Here is an 18,057-nt window from a genome sequence, read left to right on the forward strand (position 1 = left end):
TTCGGCTCGGATAAGGCCCATTTCTGCTTCTTTGCATAAGTTTGCGCGACCTATCAAGAATACGCTCGGTCATCAGGAGCGTCAGATCTTTTCGTCTTTGGCTCTCCTCCCGGTCTTAATCATAAGGATCTACGTTGCCCTCTTAAGTCACCATCACACCACCCATTAGTTTCTAATGGAGCGAGGCGATCCGACTGTAATCTGACTATCCCGTACCTCCCGTACCAGGAGGCGCCTGAGGGAGCGGACTGCTTGTTGGACTTCTTTTTTTTTCTTTCTTTTTTTTTGTCCCTAATGACACATGCATGTAATCATTGTGATTGAGGAGGTGATCTGTGCCATGATCATGTCTTTCAAATGATGTGTGTAATCCAGACCTGATATTTAAATTTCAGCTGGTACAAAATAAACAGACATGTTCAAATTCAGTCGCAGTGATGTTGTTGTGAATCTGCAGCTTGCGCCGTGTTTGCTGTCAGTTATTGGCTTCACCACTTAGCGATGATTTTGGCACAGCAGCCTGCAGAGCAGCTACTCATATCCAGCTAATGATCTATTATAGATCAACTTGTTTACAGCAAATCTGCTCTCTGACCTTACCAGCCTCTCGCCATCTGTTTTCCTAGATGGCACCGCCCCAGAGCAGTGTATATTATGTGTGTATGCTGTTTGAGGGTGTGTGGAAAACGCGCCGAGTGTTTTTCCCCTAGCTCTCTCCCAACTGCTAATAACTCAAATCAGCGCAAAGTCACACTCCCGGACGTGCGTTCGTATGTCTGAGGTTGAATGTGTGTGTGTGTGTGTGTGTGTGTGTGTGTGTGTGTGTCTACTTCTGAAGCAACTAGAGGATAAATGCTTGCAAATACTCAAATCCAGCTCATTTAGGTTAAATATTTAATGATTCATGCTTCAATTACACAGCTAAAACCACATCTGCGTCCACTGTAATGCACACAAAATCACACTTTCCTGCACGAAACACACACTCTTATTGTTATCATTCATTTTTCCTGCCTCTCAACCTCATCACCTCACTGATTGGCCTAATGAATGGAGCTCTGCGGGCTGTAATGTGCCTGAATGGGCCACTCCAATTATTAGCCCGCCTACGTCTGAGACGGGAAGGACATATGGAATGAAGGCGAGATCGTTTTATGAAGATTTTTGCATGCAGAATGAATCTGCTGTTATGAAAACAAAATGCCTTATAGAACTTTCAGTGCAAACAAAGTACTTAAAGTGCAGTTTGTTTCTGTTGTTGCTGTTGATCTCACTGACATCATCCAGAGCCAAGGGCAGGAAAAAACTACCTGATGTCTGAGCTTTTGGTTCATATAGGGTATTTGTATGAATTCCAACCTTACATTTGAAACTTTGACCATGTTTGACATAAGCATCCAGCATCGATGCATGACAGAAACTAAGGAAAAGCTTAATCATTCCTCTTTAAGTAAAAATAGCTCACAAAAAAGCCATAATACAGCTTATGTTTGTTGTTAATGTCCTCACGCAAATAATAATCTTTCAGGAAACGCAGATGTGAAAAAATACAGCTACATTTATTATAAAAGCACCTTATCTAGGAGAAAAGAAACAAGCACAGGTTACAGTAGTTGTGGTCATCCACTTCTGAAGTATATCTTTCCACAGAGAGTCTTTTTATCTGCTCGTCTGTGTCTGCTCTCACTTCCAGATAAGCGAGCACAGTAAGTTTCTGTACTATCTCTCAAATTTGATAATGAGCACTGAGAATGTCCTTGAGGCCCGCAGATACAAAATAGAGGAAGATGACAAATAGAGGAACCAGTGTCAGGTCACTGTGCTTGAGAATCTCTCCACTAATATTACCTTTTCAATGGATATAAATGCCCCTTAATCAGAAGGATAAGAGTCAGGAAACATAATCTTATTACCCAGGAGAAGAGTGTGGTTTAGTTGCTGTGGATAAGAACAGGTTTGAGTTATTTGAAGTCAATATGTTTACAGGCGTGCAAAATAAACAGGGGTGTCATGGGGGGTACTTAGTTTTCACAGGATTATACAAAGTGCTGTGGAAAAGCTTAAGTACACCCTATGATTCAGTAGCTTGTAGAACCACCTTTAACTTTTTAATTGTTTTCAGTCTCTCATAAGCTTGTGGAGACATTTTTGGGCAGCTCTAGTACACAACGTCGCTTTACTGTTGCTTATACTGAGGTTTGCAGGCATTTATTTGGACATGGACTGGTCCATTGCAGCACCTTGAGTAGTATCATTGTCCTGTTGCACGAGCTAATTTTGTACATGCGTTTAGCTGGAGGTGGCAAAAGAACAGACTTTCATGACCATGTCTACCAAAACAACCTGAAGGAAAATGTCCAGCCGTCTCTTCGTGACTTCAAGCTGAAGCACACTCTGATTCTGCAGCAGGACGATGATCCAAAACACACTAGCAAGTCCACCTCTGAATTGCCCTGTCAAAGTCCTGATTGGGATGCTGTGACATGACCTTAAAAAGTTGGTTCATCTTTAAAAACCCTCCAAAGTGGCCACTGTACTTACACCACTGTAGCCCTCGGGCTTTTTGCAGTTTCTCCAAGTGTTGCATACTCTGACCTTTCAGTTAATTTTTTGGGACACACTCTGTGTCCCTGTGCTAACACACAACTTAATGCTCCAGACCTTTAAAAGGCCCAAACTACTGGTTTTATCGAGGCGCTCACACCAATGATTAGCCACTCATGGCTGCTACTTGCCGTCTTAATTCCGGTTTTAACAATAAGGGTGTACTTAGTTTTCCACAGTACTGCACAGAGACCTGTAAAAAACATGACTGCAGCAGTTGAAATGGTTCGACATTTGTTTTTATAAATTGCTTTCAAACTATTTCTTTTTTTCATTGGCGTTCTGTCTGCGGGAACAAAGAATTCTGGCATTAACAGGCATCAATAGGCAGAGAAGCGGGCTTCAGCCTCTACAAAGATAGTTTTGTGTTAATGTTTGGCTGACAACACCGTTAACAGCTGTGTGAAGTGGATTTCAGGATTTTTCTCTTCACTCAGGATAACAATGTCGGATGGTGGTAAAATCATTAAAGCCTGAGTCTTACAGGTAAAATCTACCAGATTCAAATTTGGCAACTGTGGTTTGTATACAAGCCTTGAAAGCTGTGACTGAACACAGAAAAATCTGATTACTTTTTGCTGCCCAAAACATCCAATTTGTTTATAATACAAATGTGGGAGTACATGCATATCATAAAGTATTGCATAAACAAAGTCCTATGTTCCTATGGTATGAAAAAGAAGAACTGATTAAAGATGATGTAAGATTTAAATGGATAATCGAGTCATTGTTTCAGCAGTCTGTTTTGCACGGACAGTTAATTAGCAGCTCATAGACGGCGCGTTAATAGGAGAGAGAGAAGTGCTGGTTTAAACACATCATGATGTCTTTTTTTGCAGTCTGTCTTGGCCGTGTAGCACGAGCCTCCTTACAGCTATATGTGGTTTGATGGGGGCTGTCAGCTGGTGTGTTGCACTTGGGATGTAATGCAGCACAAATCTCACTTTTCCTCTCTAGGCTTTGATGTTGAGTCAATAACTATCTAATAAGACCTGATGGTAGGAACACGTATGCTGATGGGTGTATAGGAACAAAACTGCAGGTGAGGCTTTCTCCCCCCTCCTACCACCTTCAGGCTGTGAGCAATGTTGGCTCTCCATGGAAACGAGAAGTGCAAAGTGTCATTAATGTGTAGTTCATTATCTGTATAAGCAAGCTCTGTGGTGAAACAGCCCCTCAACAATCCAGGGGGCAGCGACACTTTTAGGCAAATGGAAACCAAAACGAGATCCGTTTTTAATGACGTGTGTTTACAAAGCAAAGAGTGCGGATTTTCCTTTAAATCATCCCGAGAGTTTCCAAAGCTGTGCTTGCACAAGGAGGAGGGCGACGGGCAGAAAGAAAGAGGTGACGTATTGGAGGAAAGCTCAGTGTCGAGGGAGGGCAGATGGAAACGGGGGGAGGAGCAGAGAGCCACAGGTGAGAGGGCGCCAGCCTCACAGCTCAGAGTTAATCACTCCTTCTATTTCTCTGTCAGATCCCGAGAGGAAGGAGGGAGGGCGGATGGAGCAGCTGGCCTTGCGATGGCCAAGGGGAGAAGAAAGCTGATTATTAGACTCTGGCTCTGACTTTTGGGGAAGAAAGCTGGATGTGTGATTTTTCTTCCTGCGTTTGTGTGGGAATGTGTGTTTATGAACATTTATGAGGACGGGGGGAGGTTATGAGTTTGTGTGTGTGTGTGTTTTTGTGTCAGTGTGTCGTGTCCACACATGTGAAACAGCACCAGTGTAACCACCGCTGATGTGTTTCATGCTGCGGGAATGATGAACGAGCCGGTGTGATATTGGTGTTGCCAGCATAAGAAATACGAGGCCCGGAGCTCCCTCGTCACCCACCTCCCTCACTCTTTTGCTCCCTCATCTCCTGCTGCCTCCTTCCTCCTCCTCCCCTTCCACATCTCTCCCTCTCTCAGCCTTTCTGGCATGTGTGATATATGAAGAGTTTGCCCTGTCCCTGTGAATGTGCTTATATAATAATGTGGCCGGCACCTCAGCGCCTCAGCTGGTGTCTCGCTCTTGTGTACGTGTGTGTTTAGCAGCGACTGCGCTCCCAGTTGGACCCCACGTGCTTCATCACTATGACTGCAACAGCTGCTAGGGGAGAGAGACAAACACTGTGGCATTATGTTTTGGTTTTTTCTAACTTCAGACTGAACACAACACCAAAATCTTCCCGTTTGACCCTCGACACTTCATCTCAAGTCCAATAAAACACGCTCACTGTTGATGCTGCCACACTGTCCTGGTGTAGTCGTGCGTTGGCACTCTGTAAGTGCTCCGCAGAGCTTTCTAGAGCCATGCACATGGGCACCAATGCAAGATATTAAATCCGGCGTGCCTCAGTTTTACTCAAGCTTTTCGTCAGCAATGCTGTGTGCATGTGAGTCCATTAAAAGCGGCCAATCATAAGAGGACAAGTTTTTATCTGCGCTCACAAGATGTGGTGGCTGGTTTGTGCACTTGTCTCTTGTGAGTTGTGAGTCTTGTGCCATAAGATGGAAAATAAACATCTGTGAAATCGCCTGCGATTAAAGAAGTTGTGAATAAGTTTCCTCACTTGTTCTTGCTAACGCAACATTTGTTTTACAGCTCAAGTGTCCTGACTTTCTGCCTCGTTGTGATCACACCGCTCTGAGTAATCTTATATTTTCTGAAAGAGCTCAGTCAAAGCTGTTTGAGCTCTGACTAAGAGCAGAGACATTAAAGTGGACTGTCGCTCTCTGCGCTGGAAGTATTAACATCACGCCCTGGAGAGAAGAAAATGACTCCACCGGCAGAGAAATTAGTTCCATGCGACAGAGTATACTGGCCCTTCAACCTGTCTGTGTGACGTTTTTCAAACAGCCACCCTCTTCTGATGAATCCTCTCCCCCTTGTGCATAAGACTGAAGAGGGAGCGATGATATAAAGCAGGAAAATGAAAATCCCCCGCCGCGACACATTTATCATGACTTTAACCTGTTTCTTTGTTATCCTCAAGCTTTTTGTTTTGCTTTTGTAGAAGGAGTTGTGTGTTTATTTGAGACAGAAGAATGATTTTGTCTTTAAAATGATCATGATTTAAACGCAGTTGTTCTGCCTCTGGAAACACTCATTTTCCCAAAGTTCCATAAAGGAAACCATAAATTGAGTCCCCGTAAGACGAATTGCAACTCAGTCTCTCCCGCCTCGGGTTCAGGCCCCTGTTTTGTGGCGTCCCTCTGAGAGCCCGAGAGGACGAGCAGTCAGCCCGAGCCCCACATCTTAACAATCAAAGCATTTCATGCTGCCTGTGCAGGCGTATCCCTTTCTGTGTTTCCCTGCAAAGGAAACCTCCTTCGTCTCTGATGGGCGGTTTAAAATCATAAACACCTGTCTCCTGAAAGACTAAACATGATTCAGTTTATTGTTCTTACAGCCCGAAAACACAAACCAAAAAGTGCTAGCTAGCTTTGTGAAGTGCTCCACCTTTTGTTCCAGCTCTTCACTGGAAACGATGGCACAGTGATCCTCCTTGAGGATCATCCTTTTTATGCTCCCATAGTTAATTCTCAGATCTTTGCATTAAAATAAAATCGTCCCACCTCATTCAGCTAAATTCAGTTCATCTCTTAGAAGAAAAATATAAATGAAAACATGTACTGAAGCTCAGCTCAGAGTGAAAGCAGCCAGGTTCTGCTTTCACATTGTGCTGCGTTCCTGTTTGTTCATCTTTGCAGACAAAGCTGGTGTTTATTAACCCGACTTCACTCGCTATGTGCACCAGTGAGCCTTGGCTGATCATGACCCTGTCGCTGGTTCCATACCGTTCCTTGCTTGGACCATTTCTGATAGATACTGACCACTGCAGACTGGGAACACCCCAGAAGAGCTGCCTTTTTGGACCCATCTTATAGCCATCACAGTTTTAGCCATGTCACTTGCTCCCCTGATATATCCCACCCACTAACAGGTGGCATGATGAAGCGCTAATCAGTGTTATTGACTTTCCCTGTAAGTGGTCATAATGTCTTTCGTCCAGATTAAACTTCAGACTGCACAGTGCAGGGAACAGCTGTGATTGGCACATTTAGAGAACACTTGATTTGCTTTGGTTTTGAATTCTGCTGGTGGAGCACGCACTTTCAATATTTCTTGATCATGTTTAATTGTGTGAAGCCACATTGTGATTAAAATTCCACCATCTCCACCAACAAACAGGATCCTGCCAGACGCACGGCGACCACAAATACGATAAAACACATTAGAAGCAAATAAGCTTGAGGGGTTTTTGCTTCATTTTTAAACAATTCTTGCAAAGAAGAGAAGGGTTGTTTTAGGAAACACATTTAATTTATATTCTAATCCAATAAATCTTTTCTTCCCCTCATATTTAACTCTCTCAGGCTCAAATTAAATTTTTTGTTGTTAATGCACAACCAAGTCCTGCAGTGGTAGTCCTGAGTAAAAAAAACTCATAAAATATGTATGTGGGGTAATCAGGTTGTTAGTTTATAACTGTTGCAAATCGGCAACGCCTGCCTCGAGAGGGTTAAAGTACAGCATTTTGAAGTAGTTGGGAAAGCCCACCTAACCTGAACAACACTTCTGTGCACATTTCCTGCTGTGTCTTATAAAGAGTCCCACAATTCCTTGTATAATATCTGGGGAACAAGGGTGGCTCCTTCCTGTAAGAAATGTGTTTAATTAGTAGTTTTAAACCTCAGTTGCTTTTTTTAAAAAAAAAATCAGGGCTCACACAAAGTATTTAAAAAACCTTGTAACCAGTACTGGAGGTGAGTCGTGTCCTCTCTAACACTGTAAACAGGTTCCTGTTGCCTGTTGGTTTTTTTTTTTTTCGTTTTGTTTTTTACATTGTGGAATTGCAGTGTCTGAAGTGTGGGAACTGGGTCAGCATTTGCTAAATTTGCATGAATGCAGATGCTTAGATCGTTGCACCAACAGACGGAGGGATTTACTTTGGTGCGTTAGTATTTAGATCAGTCTGTCAGAGGCATCAAAGAGACATTATGTTTAATGTGAAAGTACTAGCTGCCATTTGGAACTGCTGGCACCTCTTCAAACAGAAACATTTAGAGGGTCAAGTAGTGATGTCTCCGTATATGATTCATTATTTAGAAGCAGTCTTTTACCACAGGCCTGACACTTTCGATTAAGCGTTTGCTCGAGCGCTTTTGTTTGTGAGTGGGAGACTGGATGCGTCACTTTGGCCGCCTTTATGGTTTCTTTTCTAATCTTACATGCTGCTTGTGTGCGCAGTCATTTCTCACTGAGTGTGTGTCTGCAGGCCCATAGCCAGGTGTGTGTATATCTGAGTGGTAATCCCCCACATCTGGTACATGTGCTGTATAGATTGAGGCTGGAATAGAAGCAGGATTAGCCCTGCTCTCACTGGTAATACAACCAATTTTCTACTTGTTTAAATAACACAGGCTAAACATTCCTCTGATGGCCCCTGCAGTCCCCTGAAAGGCTGTGTGCAGGTGAAGTGTGTACAGTACTTAACAGTTGGGTTAGTCTTTGGTATATGCCTGAGTGACTAAGTATATCTCTGTGAGACAAGTCTGAGTGTGTGATCCCTGCTTAATGTTAGGTGTTATTTTAAGGGAAAAGCTGCACTCCAAACTCTGGAAACACAGATTTATCTTATGTTTAATGCACATATCGCTTGTTGTCTCGGGGTTGGTAATTCAGTGCATTGCATAAAAAGCCGGCTGCAAAAGTGTTTCATCACATACAGATATTTCCAAATGGTTTCATTGGAGTTTAAATGCAATCAGTTTCCATTAGTGCTGCACAATCAAAGTACAGCATGCGTTAAACAATAAATCTGAGAATGTATTGTTTGGGGCTATAATACGGTGGTGCGAAAAGTGCTTGCCCCCCTTCCTGATTTCCAATGTTTGTCACACTTAAATGTTTCAGATCATCAAACAGATTAAATATTACAAAGAGATAACACAAATAAAGGGTAAAAAAACACCAAACCCACATGGCCCTCTGTGGAAAGTGATGTCTCGTCAGTCCACAGAGTATTTTCCCAAAAGTCTTGGAGATCATAAAGATGTTTTCTGGCAAATGTGAGATGAGCCTTTGTTTTCTTTTTGGTCAGCAGTGGTTTTCTCCTTGAACTCTCCCATGGACGTCATTTTTGCCCGCTCTCTTTCTTATTGTTGGGTCATGAACTCTGACCTTGACTGAGACGTGTGAGGCCTACGGTTCTTTAATGTTGTTCTGGGGTCTTTTGTGACCTGGATGAGTCGCTGATGTGATCTTGAGTAATTTTGGTCGGCCGGTCACTGCTGAGAAGGTTCACCACTGTTCAAAGTTTTCTCCATTTGTGTATAATGACTCTCACTGTGGTTTATTGGAGTCCCAAAGGTTTAGAAACGACTTTGTAACCCTTTCCCGACTGGTAGATGTCTGTGTATTTGTTTCTCAGGTGCTTCTTTACGTTCTGTCGTGATGCTTCGAGATCTTTCTTGCTTCCCTTTGTGTGTTTATTGAAGCTGAACTCAACTTTTCAAAAAATGTGGTTAATCACAGTTAATTCATGATTTTACAAGATGGACAATTACTTTTTCACACAGGACCAGGTAGGTTTGGATAACTTTTCTCCCTTAATCAATGAGATCATCATTTAAAAAAACTGTTTTGTATTTACAAGTTATCTTTGTCTAATCTTTAAATTTGTTTGATGATCTAAAACATGTAAGTGTGATAAATAAGCAAAAGACTGAATTCGGGGGAGGCGCAAACACCTCACTCCACTGTATGTTAGCTGGTCATGATCAGTGCTGTGGATCACCTTTTTCTTTCTCTCAGTCTGCACACACTGATAGTTTGATGTGACCTCCTTGTTTCAGACTGTCAACAGTGGTTTGTATCTTGTTGTAAACCCTCTGTATTTCTCTTCATGAAGGCGGCTCTTAATTTTAGACTTGGATAATTATATACAGCTCCTTCTTCGAGAATGTCCTTGACTTGGTTAGATGTTGTGAATTTGTTTTTCTTAACCATGGAAATGGTTCTGTCATCATCCACTTTAGTTGTCTTCTGTGGTCTCTCAGGCCTCTGCGCTGGCCAGTCCAGTCCTTCAAAAGAATGAACCAATTTGTTGACGTGGCCACTTCTGTAAAGGTTTTTCTACGTCTCTGTTAGTTCAGTTTTTTAATGATACCACCCTCACGTACATAACGTCTTTGAGCCTCATATTTAAAAATAAACTCAAAAGCTATAAATTACAAATTCATCACTTTGAATCAACTTCTGATATTTTGTTTTCTTTATTTGTGCGTGAAGTAACAAGAGAACAAGAATTCTTCACTCATTAAATTTAAGTCTCTGAAAATGGCTGCACAGTTAATGCAGATTTACTGTAAGACCCTGAATCTGAAAGTCTGCACACCAATCACATCTTGGATCGCTTGATTTAAAATCCAGTGCGGTGGTGCACTGAGACAACACTGCAACAGCACTCTCTTTGTCCAACATGTCATGGACCTAATTGTATGCATGTCCTGTGTAGTCTGTATAGACAGATGAGTAACAAGTGTAAAACACAAGGGCAGGTCATCTTGTTATAATGCAATGTTCTTCATGGTTTTTATACATACATATATCTGACACACATCAGTCATCTAAGCATTGCAGAAGACCAGTGACACCAGCAAAAGCCATGGCCACCTCATACAGGAGAAACTTGTAGAAAATGACAAAAAGCCGTTTTTCATCTGATCTCCAAGGTGCCCAAATTCTAGCTATTTAAGAATCTCTGGGATCCACCAGAACAAGCCTGAACCATTTAATGCACAGGACCCAAAGGAGTCTATCGTGTGTTTGTGCCCTGAGAGACGGATTATATACCATCAATCCATAAAAAACAAGCTATAAGATTGGGATGAAATGGAGTGAAATACATATTTGATCCTCTACAACCCAGCCAGAATTCTGGCTCCCACCGATGGGCATCTAGATTACAATCAATCAGCCAGTCAATTACAGATTCTCCTGATCTCAACTCCTTATGTGTACATCTGTCCACAGAAGACCATCAGCAAGAAGATTGGTGATAAATGCAGGTGTGATTATTCAGAAATGTAAAATCAGTCGCCCTCAGTCTGGTGCTCCATCCAAAATAATCATGAGAAAGGTGGTGGGTTAGCCCAAAACTACACAGAGCTACAGTAATCAAATGATTGGTTCCCCTGTAGAGTTAGGAAGGTGATGCTAGTGTTGTACCTTAACTTTGGAATCATATTTTGACCATTTTTGTATATGTAATATGCTTCAATATTAAATATGCAGCAAAAAAACAGCCAAATTATGAAGTTTCTTGAATTTAAATGAGAAAATATGAAGATGTAATCAGTGTAAAGAGTGAAATGACTTTTAATTTTCAGTACTCAGCAGTTTTTAATGCACAGCCCTGCAGCCAGCCAGCTTCATAAACTACTCTGCATTATCCCCCATAATCCAGCATTTCTAATAATACATACAATGCTCTTTCCCTTAAAGCTGAACCTAATAGAACTGCGTGAGTTCTCTATGTGTTTTACTAATATGCCTCCTGGAATCAGCTGAATATGACTGATTGATAATATCCACCGGTACAGTTTGTATATCCGATTATCCAGCAGCCGCTCCAGCTTGAGCATTACCGATCTTTATAGCTAAGACTGTTACTAATTACATTCACCTGCTAGCTGATTTGAAAAAAGAGCAAATGACTTTCCACGCTTTGCTCCTGATTGATTGCCATTTCTAACGTGATGTCGTGGATATGGAGAGCCAAATTTGTGCTCATTCAGCCCTCCGTACCTGTGCTCTGTCAATATTCATCAGGCTTTACAGCTGTGGAGAAACTCATTCTCCACACGTGCTCTTCCGCTCTTTGATGAACAGCCTCTAATTCATACATGGAGGGAAGATGATGGTTTTGCAAACACTTTCACACAGGGATATTCACACCTCAGCTGCTTGAAATTCAGAAACCCGAAAAACAACAGCAGATGTACAAATGCACACTTACATGTAGGAGCCATATGGAGAAAGTGTTTGTTTTTGTTCCGCCGGCTGACCGAAAACTGCAGTTTGAATACTTTCAGCTACGGCGCGATCCGAAAATGTATACACAGAGTCAGGTAGTGCAGGCTTTCATTTTCTGCAGGCGAGTCAAGACACTGAGCATGGGAGGCTTATACTCTTTGATTCAGATTTAAGTGGTTTTTTTTTTTTTCTTCTTAAAGTGGATCTCTAAAATCGTCTGTACTTTAGAGAAGAAAGTGTGTGTGTGTGTGTGTGTGTGTGTGGGGGGGGGGGGGTATATATATGTGTGTGAGAGAGAGAGATGATTGGGTTACCATACTACTGTCAGGATGCTGTGCACTCCTTCTGAATTATGCATCTCTCGTTCAAAGAAAGAATGAAGAATAGCGTGAGAGAGAGAAAACGGAGAAGAGGGGGCAGTCGTAAGATAAATGACAACAGCACAAAAGCATCTCAATAGACTGGTACCACACACACACACACACATGTACACACACACACACACGCTCACACAGCAGTGCTAGACAGCGATGAGAGAGAAGAAAAATGGGTTGATTAGTACCAGCGGATGGAAAGGGGAAGTGTGTATGTTTGTTTGTGAGGTTTTTGTGTGCATGTGTTGGTGACGCTTATGTAAAGGTTAGTTGTATCCACATGCAGTAGCCTTTGACTAAAGCAAGGTGGCACTGTTGACCCTCTAACTGTGAAGTAGTGTGTCTCAGATTGTGTCTGCACATAGTCTAAGAGATATATGTGTGTGTGTGTGTGTGTGTGTGTGTGTGTGTATACATATATACGTGTGTGTATTTTTCAATGATGCCATTATGAAGTGTGTGAGCTTCTCTGCGAGTGTGTCTCTGTGCGTATCATACTATCCTCTTCCCTGTCTGTTCCATAAAGCACTTGCTGCATTTGGCTAATTAATTTTTAGCACGTACATAAATTATTTAAAACACCCAACTGGTCCATCTGTGAGTTGCAACATGTAAAAATATCAGCAGGATAATTTCATATCCCGGCTGTTTAAAAATTCAGCAGTGATAAATAGGATGCACGCAGTCGTCGGCGTTAACATACAGCTTGAGTCAAAGAAATGTCAGTCATAGTAATAGTCGTGATTTTTAAGTGTATTGATTCCCAATGAAGAAATCCTGTTTGTTTTGATCTCACATGTCAGGGAGGCCAAAGGTTGGGCTTGGGCATTTTAGAAAAGCAAATGGAGTCATTGTCCAAGATCAGTACCTCAGAGGGTACCTCTGTAGAAGGAAGGTAGGTCAACTAATCTGGACACAAAAATACAATTTAATTAAACAACTGAGAACATGTTAAAGTTAACTAAATGATGACCAATAGGTATAGAAAGCCCAAAGTAGTATTAAAAAAAAAAAGTGTAAAAAAATAAAATAAAATCACAAACCAATAAAATCAATACATCCATCTGAATCTGGTCTTTAGCAGGTCTTAAAATAGTTTAAGTGCAACCTCAGATAAACAGCAATACATGTCATTATTTATTTAATTAACTACACCCTTATTCATTAAGAAGGTGAGTAGCTGGTGATCAAATGCACTGATTACTGATTACCAGCACACCCTGTGTAAAAGCAGAAGATTTGACGATTTGCTGTACAGAAATGTTTCAGCATGCTTTAACACAATACCAACGAGAACTAAAAAAATCTGTAATGATGTATAAGGTTACAAGGCTGTTTCTAAACAATTTGAAGTCGTCATACTACAATGAGAAAGAGGGAAAACATTCAAGATGGCTGCCACTTTTGAAGTTAAAATTGTGAAAATGTTTGAAGACAAACAAGTTTAGCCAACGTTAGCTAACAAATTGTTAGCTAAACAGCCGTTAAACAGTTTGCTATCCCCAATGTTTAGTGATATTAAATGGATATGTAGAAGTGGATACATGCTTAAATTGTAATCTGATAGTTATAGATGCATGGAAACAGTTAGCTAACCAAAACTGGTACATTTTTAAGCTAAATGTAATCGCAAATCTTAACTATTAGGCTGAAATTAGGCCAGATCCGAACATATCTGAACACCAGAGGTGCTGTTTTTGACAAGGTTCTTGAGTGGACTGAACTGCGGGACTACGTCATATTTTATCAAGGTGGTGTTGAACCGTGGCCTGCTCCTAGCTAACAGCCATTTTAATGAAAAAACTGTCTTTGAGTTCTCATACAGGTAAAACCTGCTTTGCTATGAGTGCGCTTCCTGCAACTACAGTATTTTGTGTGTAGTGTAATAAACAATAGATAGACCTTACAAACATCAAAAGTATTTTAATACTGAAAAGCTCCTACTGACACTCACTTTGTTGTGTTTCTATTTTGTCATAATGACAGACATACCTTTTTCAAACAGCTGAAAGCAGAAAAATCACAGGTGCCTTAAGAATATGACAAAGTTGATTTGAAAGTTTTATGGAAAATCTTAACTTACAGTGTTAAAAACAAACAAAATGTGCGGGATCACAACCCTTTGAATTCTTAGAAATGCAATTTCTATTTTGGCGTAGTCATTTAAATCTATTCAAACACAGCAAAGAAAGAATATTAAAGATAAATAAGTGTATTTATTTTACTTTATTATATCTTATTGTGATGAAGGATGTGTGTGGGAGGATGTACGCTACCTATCTTTAAATTTAAAAATCTGTGTGCTTTGTCTGCTGAAGGCTTCATATATGGCAACATCTTATAACTCTGTGCCCCAGGCAGTGTGTACATACACAGACACATTATTTATCTATATCCATGCTTCACACATGGTTTTATATATGGCTTTCATGTATTTCTTGGTAATCACTTTGGCCCTGCAACACACACACACACACACACACACACACACACACACACACACACACACACACACACACACACAAAGCCCGCCTGGTCACGTTGGATATACACACAGTGTTGTGATTTACAGATGATCATAACATGGCAGTATAGAGGACTTAGTTATTCGTATTTGTCATGAGTATCTGTGTGTGTTTGTTATGGAAATGAGACCGAGGGGTCACATTATTCAGCAGTAGTTGACATGCAGCCTCCCCAGGTCCATATCAATATCCCCCCACGGACGCAGCAGGAAAAATAAGGCAATTTGTTTCCTAGAATATTAATGACAGTCAGGAAGGACCGAGAGAAACTGATGTTAAGTAAACGCTCTCTGAACCATACAAGGTGTTGTTCTTCATCCTGGGGCAGAGAGGCCTCCAAGGGGAAGATGTTGGTATTGTAATTGAAGGACTGAATTTCAAATTGCTGTGCTTTGGAAAACTGAGCTTTTCCCAGGTTTATTTAAGTAGCATCCAACAATATTCATCTTTTCTATTCTACACCGTTTAAGGCCTGGATTACCCAAACAAAAAAACCCCACACACACAAATCCCACTGTGCTGAAATCAGGTTTTGTGCCACAGATGTTCACAGCTGTCCAAATGCAGTGGTGGTAAATGCATTTAGTTTCTGAACATGTTTTAAAAATGCATCAGCAGTTTGCTCTCTTAGAAACACATTGTTGTTCCATTAATAACAGATAATCCACCGATTTAACCAGTTTCTGTGAAACTGGGCAAAGACTGAAATATCTCCGATGATCCATTTGAAACACATTCGTTGTCCGAAGAAGATGACTCATGACTGGAATTTGACACGTTACAATAAAGTGTTTGTAAACTGTTTAACACATGATACTAGTATGATTTATGAATGCTTTTTAACTCCCTAGTTTCTTATCTAGAAACATTGTCTGTCCAAAAATGTTAAAATCTATAAACCACCTTTAAATAGAAATGGTTTTATTTGTCACTCGTTGTGTAATAGGGGACAGTTGTTGCTATTGGATGATCCAGACTTTGTGGCGTATGTAACCCTCTTAAACATTTGCCACCCCATCTTACGCTGATATTCACTTCATTTGGTGATAATGTGGTTTTAGTTGGCGCACTTTTGTGTTGCTGATGGCTACTTTGTTACAGGGATGTCAGAAGAATTGACACTTTTAATGCCAAAATTCTAAAAATGAGATGTTACTTGTTTCTTTTTTCCTTTTTTTTTCCATTTAGTGCTGTAGGTACATACTGTAGGAAACTTATGTGATGAGACTGCAGTTGTTCCAGAGCTGACAGGGGCAACACCTACAAATGGCTATAAGCGCTACTGTACTTTTCACACAAAGGGAAGGAAAAACTTCCAATTTAGTGAAGCACCTAAAAGGCTAGCATCCAGATCTGAATGAATTATCCTTCTGATGTTACCCTAAAATTTCCATGACCATCTTGTTTGGGACAGCTGGTCTGAAATCAGTTTTATTACTTTAGCTAAAATGTTTTCTGTTATAGAAATGCTTAAGCTAAAGTCCCGTAACTAACATTATACCCTGTAGTAGGCTACTCAGCAGCCATCCTAATATTCAATTCAGTTTTATTCAACTAGTTCCAAGGTGCTTTATATTGTAGGGTTTTACCCTACAATGACACAGAGAAAATAAAGAAATCCACAACAATCATATGACAGTCCCGCTGAACAAGTGCAGTGGCAACAGTGGGAAGGAAAAACTCCCTTTTAACAGGCAGGAACCTACGGCAGATCCAACCAGTTGGGAAAATATTTCAGTTTCTGCCCTGTTGCTGCTTTTATTTGCCAAAATGACATTTTTATTAAACGTTTAGAAGGTTCTTAATAATGGATCTTTCATTACAATGGATGATGATTTTGATTTCATGTTGACCTTGGTATCAAGAATCGTGTAATTCTTTTGATCCTCGACTGCTAAATTTCTGGTATCAGCACATCCCTACAAATAGCAGAACCCCACTGAGATTTCCTGGTCTCTGCTCACTGTGTACTTGGATTGTAATCAGCATGTTTGTATTCGTAATGTGAACTTGTTAGCATGCTACTGTTAGCATTTAGGTCTACTGAGGTGCACTATATCTTTAAACACATCAAGCAAAGGTACATTTATCTTAATTTTACTTAGGTGGTAGGAAATGCTGCTGTTCCAGGGTAACCAGAACAGGCTTGGTGTAACTGGCTCTTTATTGTGTATCCCTAAAGTGTTTTTAGGTCTTCTTGGGGTGGTCTGTTCTGCTCTGAATTCAAACTGTAGCTTGTCAGCAAATGACTTGACTTTCACCTTCGTCAGCACCCAACAACCATCACCTATAATGGCACCATGTTGGGATACGGCACCCTTTATGGACTTGTTCTAATTAGCTGTTAATTACATTTTTTATACATAGAACCAGTTTGTTTAGGAAAACTTTTTCTTTTTATATGTAAGAAGTTTTTTCTTAACTTAATAGGATTTTTCCTGCATGCAATGCAAAGGCATCTTGAGCAGATGCTACTTGATTGGATTGGGTCAAGTTAAAGGTTACGGCTTAGCGCCGAGCATCTCGTGATCAATGGAAAGTCATCACCGAGACTGAAAAACAGTACTTCATTTTGTTGATACTTTGTGTTTGATTGAGTGATGAGCGGAAGCAGCGGGGCGGCCTTCATCAGCATCACTCCCCTGCCTGTGTCAGCCATAAAAAATTAACTCCTGAAAAGCAAATCATCATCATCCCTCCATACATTAAAAGAAGTTGTTCTTCAAAACAAATAAATCGTTCTCGAGGGGAGCTCATCATCACTGAGTATTTGCGTGTGTGTGTGTGTGTCAGTCACGTTATGCTCGGAGACTTCTTCTTTGATTGATGCTGTCAACGAGTTTGGAGAAAGAGACGGAGGCTCGGGAGAGTTGGAGATAAGCAGAGAAAGAGGAAAGAAGATAAAGAAGAGAGAAGGAGCTCGCGAAGCATCCATCAGCCAGCGCAATCAGATTGCTTTCCTGGCGATCTGTCTTTTCTTTTCCCTTCTTTGCATCTGCCAGCCGCTCAATCCCTCATCTCGCAGCTCACGCCAACGCTCATACGTATGCGCGCATGAATACAGTTGACGAATCTCCTTTGCATGGCGTTGGCCAGGTGTCATGAGGATATTGAATCACGGGAGGTTGAGGTGAGAGGCGGCGTCACAGTGTGATGGATGATGCATATCTCTCCGCCTACTCCGTGCGCATTGTTTATACACACACACACACACACACACACACACACACACACACACACACACACACACACACACACACACACACAGAGACAGGGTCTGTTTGGTTATTGTTGTTGTTGTTAATTGACGCCCTAAACTCGTCTTGTTTTATTTCCTTCCCTCGTTCCATCGCGGTTATTGCTTTTCATTAAGTGGTCATTTCCCTTCGCCGCCGCCATCTAATGAGAGCGTCACGCCGCCACGCGCCCATTTATCAAACCAATCCGTGCAATAGCACGGATCGCAGCGGGCACACACAAACACGCGCTCGCTCCCCTATCTGCCATCATGTCCCTGTCTCAATTAGG

At 41.2% G+C, this 18,057-nt stretch overlaps 1 protein-coding gene across 3 annotated transcripts in view; it reads left to right on the plus strand.

Moving 5' to 3' along the window:
• Positions 1–18,057, plus strand: part of pard3ba (par-3 family cell polarity regulator beta a) — a 195,437-nt gene that overhangs the window by 17,379 nt on the left and 160,001 nt on the right. The gene's annotated exons all lie outside the window — the stretch shown is intronic.

This window comes from Aulonocara stuartgranti (assembly GCF_965226115.1).
Source record: "Aulonocara stuartgranti genome assembly, chromosome: 23".
NCBI classification, from domain to species: domain Eukaryota; kingdom Metazoa; phylum Chordata; class Actinopteri; order Cichliformes; family Cichlidae; genus Aulonocara; species Aulonocara stuartgranti.